The following is a 10085-nucleotide window of genomic DNA, read 5'->3' on the forward strand; positions in this document are numbered from 1 at the left end:
TCTGGAACTGTAGAACTGGGTAAATGGCTGGAACTGTAGAACTGACTAGAACTGTATAACTGACTAGAACTGTAAAACTGTCTGGAACTGTCTGGAACTGTGGAACTGTCTGGAGCTGTGGAACTGGCTGGAACTGTAGAACTGGCTGGAACTGTGGAACTGTGGAACTGACTGGAACTGTAGAACTGTCTGAAACTGTAGAACTGACTGGAACTGGCTGGAACTGTAGAACTGGCTGGAACTATAGAACTGACTGGAACTGTAGAACTGACTGGAAATGTAGAACTGACTGGAACTGTGGAACTGGCTGGAGCTGTGGAACTGGCTGGAACTGAAGGAACTGGGTAAATGGCTGGAACTGTAGAACTGACTAGAACTGTATAACTGACTAGAACTGTAAAACTGTCTGGAACTGTCTGGAACTGTGGAACTGTCTGGAGCTGTGGAACTGGCTGGAGCTGTGGAACTGTGTAAATGGCTGGAACTATAGAACAGTCTGGAACTGTGGAACTGTCTGGAACTGTGCAACTGTCTGGAACTGTGCAACTGGCTGGAACTGTAGAACTGGCTGGAACTGTGTAAATGGCTGGAACTGTAAAACTGTTTGGAACTGTGGAACTAGCTGGAACTGTGGAACTGTGGAACTGACTGGAACTGTAGAACTGTCTTTAACTGTGGAACTGGCTGGAGCTGTGGAACTGTGTAGATGGCTGGAACTGTAGAACTGTCTGGAACTGTAGAACTGTCTATAACTGTGGACCTGTGGAACTGACTGGAACTGTAGAACTGTCTGGAACTGTGTAAATGGCTGGAACTGTAGTTGTAGCTGGCACTGTAGAAGTGTCTGGAACTGTAGTTGCAGCTGGCACTGTAGAAGTGGCTGGAACTGTAGTTGTAGCTGGCACTGTAGAAGTGTCTGGAACTGTAGTTGCAGCTGGCACTGTAGAAGTGGCTGGAACTGTAGTTGTAGCTGGCACTGTAGAAGTGTCTGGAACTGTAGTTGCAGCTGGCACTGTAGAAGTGGCTGGAACTGTAGTTGTAGCTGGCACTGTAGAAGTGGCTGGAACTGTAGTTGCAGCTGGCACTGTAGAAGTGGCTGGAACTGTAGTTGTAGCTGGCACTGTAGAAGTGGCTGGAACTGTAGTTGCAGCTGGCACTGTAGAAGTGGCTGGAACTGTAGTTGTAGCTGGCACTGTAGAAGTGGCTGGAACTGTAGTTGTAGCTTGCACTGTAGAAGTGGCTGGAACTGTAGTTGTAGCTGGCACTGTAGAAGTGGCTGGAACTGTAGTTGTAGCTGGCACTGTAGAAATGGCTGGAACTGTAGTTGCAGCTGGCACTGTAGAAGTGTCTGGAACTGTAGTTGCAGCTGGCATTGTAGAAGTGGCTGGAACTGTAGTTGTAGCTGGCACTGTAGAAGTGGCTGGAACTGTAGTTGCAGCTGGCACTGTAGAAGTGTCTGGAACTGTAGTTGTAGCTGGCACTGTAGAAGTGGCTGGAACTGTAGAACTGACTGGAACTGTAGAACTGACTAGAACTGTAGAACTGACTGGAACTGTAGAACTGACTAGAACTGTAAAACTGTCTGGAACTGTGGAACTGGCTGGAACTGTAGAACTGACTAGAACTGTAAAACTGCCTGGAACTGTCTGGAACTGTAGAACTGACTAGAACTGTAAAACTGTCTGGAACTGTGGAACAGTCTGGAACTGTGGAACAGGCTGGAACTGTAGAACTGACTGGAACTGTAGAACTGACTGGAACTGTGGAACTGGCTGGAACTATAGAACTGTCTGGAACTATAGAACTGACTGGAACTGTAGAACTGACTGGAACTGTGGAACTGGCTGGAGCTGTGGAACTGTCTGGAACTGTAGAACTGGCTGGAACAGTAGAACTGACTGGAACTGTGGAACTGGCTGGAGCTGTGGAACTGGCTGGAACTGTAGAACTGACTGGAACTGTGGAACTGGCTGGAACTGTAGAACGGCCTGGAACAGTAGAACTGACTGGAACTATAGAACTGACTGGAACTGTAGAACTGACTGGAACTGTAGAACTGTCTGGAACTATAGAACTGACTGGAACTGTAGAACTGACTGGAACTGTAAACCTGACTGGAACTGTAAAACTGTCTGGAACTGTAGAACTGGGTAAATGGCTGGAACTGTAGAACTGACTAGAACTGTATAACTGACTAGAACTGTAAAACTGTCTGGAACTGTCTGGAACTGTGGAACTGTCTGGAGCTGTGGAACTGGCTGGAACTGTAGAACTGGCTGGAACTGTGGAACTGTGGAACTGACTGGAACTGTAGAACTGTCTGGAACTGTAGAACTGACTGGAACTGGCTGGAACTGTAGAACTGGCTGGAACTATAGAACTGACTGGAACTGTAGAACTGACTGGAAATGTAGAACTGACTGGAACTGTGGAACTGGCTGGAGCTGTGGAACTGGCTGGAACTGAAGGAACTGGGTAAATGGCTGGAACTGTAGAACTGACTAGAACTGTATAACTGACTAGAACTGTAAAACTGTCTGGAACTGTCTGGAACTGTGGAACTGTCTGGAGCTGTGGAACTGGCTGGAGCTGTGGAACTGTGTAAATGGCTGGAACTATAGAACAGTCTGGAACTGTGGAACTGTCTGGAACTGTGCAACTGCCTGGAACTGTGCAACTGGCTGGAACTGTAGAACTGGCTGGAACTGTGTAAATGGCTGGAACTGTAAAACTGTTTGGAACTGTGGAACTAGCTGGAACTGTGGAACTGTGGAACTGACTGGAACTGTAGAACTGTCTTTAACTGTGGAACTGGCTGGAGCTGTGGAACTGTGTAGATGGCTGGAACTGTAGAACTGCCTGGAACTGTAGAACTGTCTATAACTGTGGACCTGTGGAACTGACTGGAACTGTAGAACTGTCTGGAACTGTGTAAATGGCTGGAACTGTAGTTGTAGCTGGCACTGTAGAAGTGTCTGGAACTGTAGTTGCAGCTGGCACTGTAGAAGTGGCTGGAACTGTAGTTGTAGCTGGCACTGTAGAAGTGTCTGGAACTGTAGTTGCAGCTGGCACTGTAGAAGTGGCTGGAACTGTAGTTGTAGCTGGCACTGTAGAAGTGTCTGGAACTGTAGTTGCAGCTGGCACTGTAGAAGTGGCTGGAACTGTAGTTGTAGCTGGCACTGTAGAAGTGGCTGGAACTGTAGTTGCAGCTGGCACTGTAGAAGTGGCTGGAACTGTAGTTGTAGCTGGCACTGTAGAAGTGGCTGGAACTGTAGTTGCAGCTGGCACTGTAGAAGTGGCTGGAACTGTAGTTGTAGCTGGCACTGTAGAAGTGGCTGGAACTGTAGTTGTAGCTTGCACTGTAGAAGTGGCTGGAACTGTAGTTGTAGCTGGCACTGTAGAAGTGGCTGGAACTGTAGTTGTAGCTGGCACTGTAGAAATGGCTGGAACTGTAGTTGCAGCTGGCACTGTAGAAGTGTCTGGAACTGTAGTTGCAGCTGGCATTGTAGAAGTGGCTGGAACTGTAGTTGTAGCTGGCACTGTAGAAGTGGCTGGAACTGTAGTTGCAGCTGGCACTGTAGAAGTGTCTGGAACTGTAGTTGTAGCTGGCACTGTAGAAGTGGCTGGAACTGTAGTTGTAGCTGGCACTGTAGAAGTGGCTGGAACTGTGGGACTCGCTGTAAATGTGGGACTGACTGGAACTGTAGAACTGGCTGGAACTGTGGAACTAGCTGGAACTGTAGACGTGGCTGGAACTCTAGTTGTGGCTGGAACTGTAGAAGTGGCTGGAACTGTGGGACTCGCTGTAAATGTGGGACTGACTGGAACTGTAGAACTGGCTGGAACTGTGGAACTGGCTGGAACTGTAGAACTGACTGGAACTGTGGAACTGGCTGGAACTGTAGAACTGACTGGAACTGTAAAACTGTCTTGAACTGAATGCAACTGTAGAACTGGCTGGAACTGTAGAACTGGCTGGAACTGTAGAACTGGCTGGAACTGTGGAACTGTGTAAATGGCTGGAACTGTAGAACTGGCTGGTACTGTAGAAGTGATTTGAACTGTAGAACTGGCTGGAACTGTAGAACTGGCTGGAACTGTGGAACTGGCTGGAGCTGTGGAACTGTGTAAATGACACGAACTGTAGAACTGTCTGGAACTGTAGAACTGCTGGAACTGTAGAACTGGTTGGAACTGTAGAACTGGCTGGAACTGTAGAACTGGCTGGAACTGTGTAACTGGCTGGAGCTGTGGAACCGTGTAAATGACTGGAATTGTAGAACTGGCTGGAACTGTAGAACTGGCTGGAACTGTGGAACTGACTAGAACTGTGGAACTGTAGAACTGGCTGGAACTGTAGAACTTGCTGGAACTGTGGAACTGGCTGGAGCTGTGCAACTGTGTAAATTACTGGAACTGTAGAACTGGCTGGAACGGTGGAACTGGCTGGAACTGTAGAACTGGCTGGAACTGTAGAACTGTCTGTAACTGTAGAAGTTGCTGGAACTGTAGAAGTGGCTGGAACTGTAGTACTGTCTGTAACTGTAGAACCGACTGGAACTGTGGAACTGACTGGAACTGTAGATCTGTCTGGAACTGTAGAACTGGCTGTAACTGTAGAACTGGCTGTAACTGTAGAACTGGCTGGAACTGTAGAACTGGCTGGAACTGTAGAACTGGCTGGAACTGTATAACTGGCTGTAACTGTAGTACTGGCTGGAACTGTGGAACTGACTGGAACTGTGGAACTGGCTGGAACTGTAGAACTGACTGGAACTGTAAAACTGTCTTGAACTGAATGCAACTGTAGAACTGGCTGGAACTGTAGAACTGGCTGGAACTGTGGAACTGGCTGGAGCTGTGGAACTGTGTAAATGACTGGAACTGTAGAACTGTCTGGAAATGTAGAACTGGCTGGAACTGTAGAACTGGTTGGAACTGTAGAACTGGCTGGAACTGTAGAACTGGCTGGAACTGTGGAACTGGCTGGAGCTGTGGAACCGTGTAAATGACTGGAATTGTAGAACTGGCTGGAACTGTAGAACTGGCTGGAACTGTAGAACTGGTTGGAACTGTAGAACTGGCTGGAACTGTGGAACTGACTAGAACTGTGGAACTGTAGAACTGGCTGGAACTGTAGAACTTGCTGGAACTGTAGTACTGGCTGGAACTGTGGAACTGACTGGAACTGTAGAACTGACTTGAACTGTAGAACTGACTTGAACTGTGGAACTCGACTGTGGATCTGGCTGGAACTGTGAAAGTTGCCAATTAGACCAGAGTGAGTGTTCAGTCAGAATTACTGCTGCTTTCCCCCTCTGAATCATGTGACTTATGTGACCTTTGTGATCTATGAGCCACTGGCACAAACAGTCTGTATGGCCATTCAGAACTAGCCCATGGACTAAACACAATGAATGACAAACTTGTGTGCGTGAGCGTGAGTGTGAATCTCTGTGTGTGTGTGTGTGTATGTGTGTATGTATGTGCGTGTATATGAGCATATATGTGTGTTTGTTCTGTGTGTGTGTGTGTATGTTCTGTGTATGTTCTTTGAGTGTGCGTGTGTGTGCGCATGTGTGTGTGCGTGTGTGTGTGCGTGCATGCGTGTGCGTGTGTGTGCTTGCGTGCGTGTGCGTGCGCGTGTGTGTGTGTCTGTGCGTGCGAGCGCGTGTGTGCGTGCGTGTGTGTACCTGGACGTGTGTAAGAGAGAGTCACTTATTGCTATATATTGCAGCGAAATTACAAAAAGTGCATCAGTGATTGCTGCCCAGAGGTGTTGCTTCATTCTTGCATTTAAGCAAATCCTTCTTTAATGATATTGGCTTACTGCGACCAAGGGAAGCGATGGTAGGTAATGAATGAGACGGGGGTAAAATCCGATAAGGCAGCGCCTAACCAAGTGGCTCTCTGCTATCCGACCCTGTCTCTCACTCCTTAGACCATTATTCAAACCGTAACAAGGCCATTTTTTTAGTTTGTCTGCGGGCAGAATTCGATTCTCGCTTGAGAGAGCGTGAAGCAAAATATAAAGATGTTCACCGCACCAAACACGCAGCATTTACATAATTTCAACTTGGGGTTTGGACAGTAATAAATAGTTATGATAAAACTGTCATTATGCCGAGGAGTGTTGCAGGGACAGAAGCGGGGCTGTGGAAGATTAATATGCGGAGCAGAGCTCTCCATAGTGCTGAAATGTCATGAGACTCCAAATAATGAGTGCCGTTTCGTCGTGGATAACCTACCTGTTTGGCCTTGCAATTTCTACGTGTGTGTGTGTGTGTGTGTGTGTGTGTGATTTCTGTGTATGTGTACACTCTCAGAGGGTATGGTTAGGGTATGTAAATCCCCACATTGTTCCCGGGGATACAAAAGTACCTTCAGAGGTACACATGTAATCTCACATGGTGCTGTTCGATGCCTTTTAGGCTACATTTGTGAAAGAAATCTAGTGTAATGATACATTTTTGCACCCAATATTTTGAATATAAAAGTACAATCATCACACACACTGAAAAACCACACCCTCGTTATCATATTTCCCTGCATGCTCTATTGCAGTTTTTTTTTTTGAGTTGTTGGTTTCAATATGTATGTTTCTGCATGCACATTGATTGCTTGATTGAGTGATTTTATGATACACAAAGATAAATAAGATACATTTTTCTAAACTAATCCCCCCAAAATTCTATGATATGGTTTTGCACCTGTACCATCCTGTCCCCTAAGGTAAACTATTCGCTCTTTTAAGGTACGAACTGCAAGGGTTCAATTATGTACCTATAACTAAAGGTACAATGGACGTACATTACCTTACAGGCTACCACTACAATGATATCCTGTAAACCAGCGAAACAAATTCTACGTCATTAAGACATGTGATGCCAAACTTCCATCAACATGTCTCCTTTGCCACTAGGGGAGCTAAAGTCCTAGACCACTGTTACTCTACCCAAGCAAGCATACAAGGCCCTGCCTTGTCTGCCGTTCGGCAAATCAGATCATGACTCCGTGCTCCTGCTTACTGTTTACAAGCAGAATCTCAAACGTTAAGTACCCGTGACTCGCTCTATTGAGAAATGGTGATCAGAATCCGAGATTATGCAACAGGACTGCTTTGCTTGCGCTGATTGGAATATGTTCAGAGACTCCGCCGATAACATTGACGATCTAACCACTTCCGTCACTGGCTTCATAAGGAAATGCACTGGTGACATTGTCCCCACAGTGGAGGTTCGCTGCTTCCCCAATCAAAAGCCCTGGATTAACACTGAGGTTGGCTCTAAACTTAAGGACAGGGCTACTGCACACAGGGCTATCCCAGACAACCCTGATGTTACGGCTACAAGTAGTCCCGCTACGACCTTTGCAGAGTCATAAAACGAGCAAAAGGACAATATAGGAATAAGGTGGAATCATACTACACAGGCTCTGACACCCGCCGCATGTGGCGTACAGTCCATTACGGATTACAAGACGCAGCTATTATCTGCCCAACAATGCCTCTCTTCCAGACAAACTCAGTACATTTTCTGCACGCTTCGAAAATAGCAACACCGTGTCATGCGTGAGGGCCCCCACCGACCCAGAGGACTGGGTGATCTGCTCTCTGAGGCCGATGTGAGTAAGGTCTTTAATCACGTCAACACTCGCAAGACCCTTGGTATTCCAGGGAGCATTCTTAGAGCACGTGCAGGCATATTCACACCCATTTTCTACCTCTCCTTGTCCCAGTCTGTAATCCCCACATGTTTTAAGACGACCACCATCATTCCTGTCCCATGAACTCATATGCTTTATGCCACAATGACTACTGCCCTGTAGGACTTGTATGCTGATGCCTAGTCACCTTACCCCTATATATTTCTACCCCTACCACTCCAGTATTCCTGCACATTGTAAATATGGTACCAGAACTGATTGATCATGTTTTTAGTATGCTTACTTACTTTCTCTGGTATTTTTTAAAATATGTTTTATTGTGTGTGGGTTGGAGCTTGCAAGAAAGCCATTTAAATCACTGTACTTGTCCATGAAAAAAGTCAAGAACAAATGTAAACCATCATTTCTGACAGTTAGTATGGACATGCTCTTGCCTCTGCAATTGTCAGTTTTTATAAATGTGCCTATTTATACATACAGTAGCTACATGACTCTTGTATGTGCTTTTCTTTAAGTGACTCATTTTCTCAACCAAGGTCACAATCTGTGCTAAAGAAGATGATTCTGGAGAGAACATGAAGTAAAGTTATTTCTGTCTACACTATACATACTCCAGCTATTAGATCAAGGCATAATGAATGCAGTAGCTTACAGTGTCCTCAGCCTCAGGTAAGGAATTGCTGCTGGAGGTACAGTACATGTTGTCTGCAGTCAACTGAAGCATCTCTCTACTGAGAGTATAATGAGAGTGTACCATGTGAGAATACACTGAGTATTCCAAACGTTAAGAATATCTTCCTAATACTCAGTTGTGTCAAGTTGACTGGATGTCACTTCGGCGTTGGGCCGTTCTTGATAAACACAGGAAACTGTTGAGTGTGAAAAACCCAACAGTGTTGCAGTTTTTCACACTCTCAAACCAGTGCGCCTGGCACCTACTACTATACCGCATTCAAAGGCACTTAAATCTTTTGTCTTGCCCATTCAGCCTCTGAATGGCATACATACACAATCCATGTCTCAATTGTCTCAAGGCTTAAAAATCCTTCTTTAACTTGTCTCCTCCCCTTCATCTACACCAGTGGTCATCAATTGGTTGATCGCAATCTTCAAGGCATTCCTAGTCGATCACCAAACATTTCTGGAGAGAAGCCATCGATAAAGGCACAAAGTTGTCTTTGATAAAGACACAGAGTTGTATTTGATAAAGACACAGAGTTGTATTTGATAAAGACACAGAGTTGTATTTGATAAAGACACAGAGTTGTATTTGATAGACACAGAGTTGTATTTGATAAAGGCACAAAGTTGTCTTTGATAAAAACACAGAGTTGTATTTGATAAAGACACAGAGTTGTATTTGATAAAGACACAGAGTTGTATTTGATAAAGACACATAGTTGTATTTGATAAAGACACAGAGTTGTCTTTGATAAAAACACAGAGTTGTATTTGATAAAGACACAGAGTTGTATTTGATAATGACAGAGTTGTATTTGATAAAGTCACAGAGTTGTATTTGATAAAGACACATAGTTGTATTTGATAAAGTCACAGAGTTGTATTTGATAAAGACACAGAGTTGTATTTGATAAAGGCACAAAGTTGTCTTTGATAAAAACACAGAGTTGTATTTGATAAAGACACAGAGTTGTATTTGATAATGACAGAGTTGTATTTGATAAAGACACAGAGATGTATTTGATAATGACAAAGTTGTATTTGATAAAGTCACAGAGTTGTATTTGATAAAGACTTGCTCTCCTTTCCATTTTTTATTTGTGTTGTGCTGTTGGTTGTAGTTACACTTGATTCAGTGTGCTGTTGGTTGTAAGTGCACTTGATTCAGTGTGCTGTTGGTTGTAGTTACACTTGATTCAGTGTGCTGTTGGTTGTAGTTACACTTGATTCAGTGTGCTGTTGGTTGTAGTTACACTTGATTCAGTGTGCTGTTGGTTGTAGTTACACTTGATTCAGTGTGCTGTTGGTTGTAGTTACACTTGATTCAGTGTGCTGTTGGTTGTAGTTACACTTGATTCAGTGTGCTGTTGGTTGTAGTTACACTTGATTCAGTGTGCTGTTGGTTGTAGTTACACTTGATTCAGTGTGCTGTTGGTTGTAGGTGCACTTGATTCAGTGTGCTGTTGGTTGTAGGTGCACTTGATTCAGTGTGCTGTTGGTTGTAGGTGCACTTGATTCAGTGTGCTGTTGGTTGTAGTTACACTTGATTCAGTGTGCTGTTGGTTGTAGTTACACTTGATTCAGTGTGCTGTTGGTTGTAGGTGCACTTGATTCAGTGTGCTGTTGGTTGTAGGTGCACTTGATTCAGTGTGCTGTTGGTTGTAAGTGCACTTGATTCAGTGTGCTGTTGGTTGTAGGTGCACTTGATTCAGTGTGCTGTTTGTTGTAGGTGCACTTGA

The sequence above is a fragment of the Oncorhynchus clarkii genome, chromosome 27 (assembly GCF_045791955.1).
Source record: "Oncorhynchus clarkii lewisi isolate Uvic-CL-2024 chromosome 27, UVic_Ocla_1.0, whole genome shotgun sequence".
Classification (NCBI taxonomy): Eukaryota; Metazoa; Chordata; class Actinopteri; order Salmoniformes; family Salmonidae; genus Oncorhynchus; species Oncorhynchus clarkii.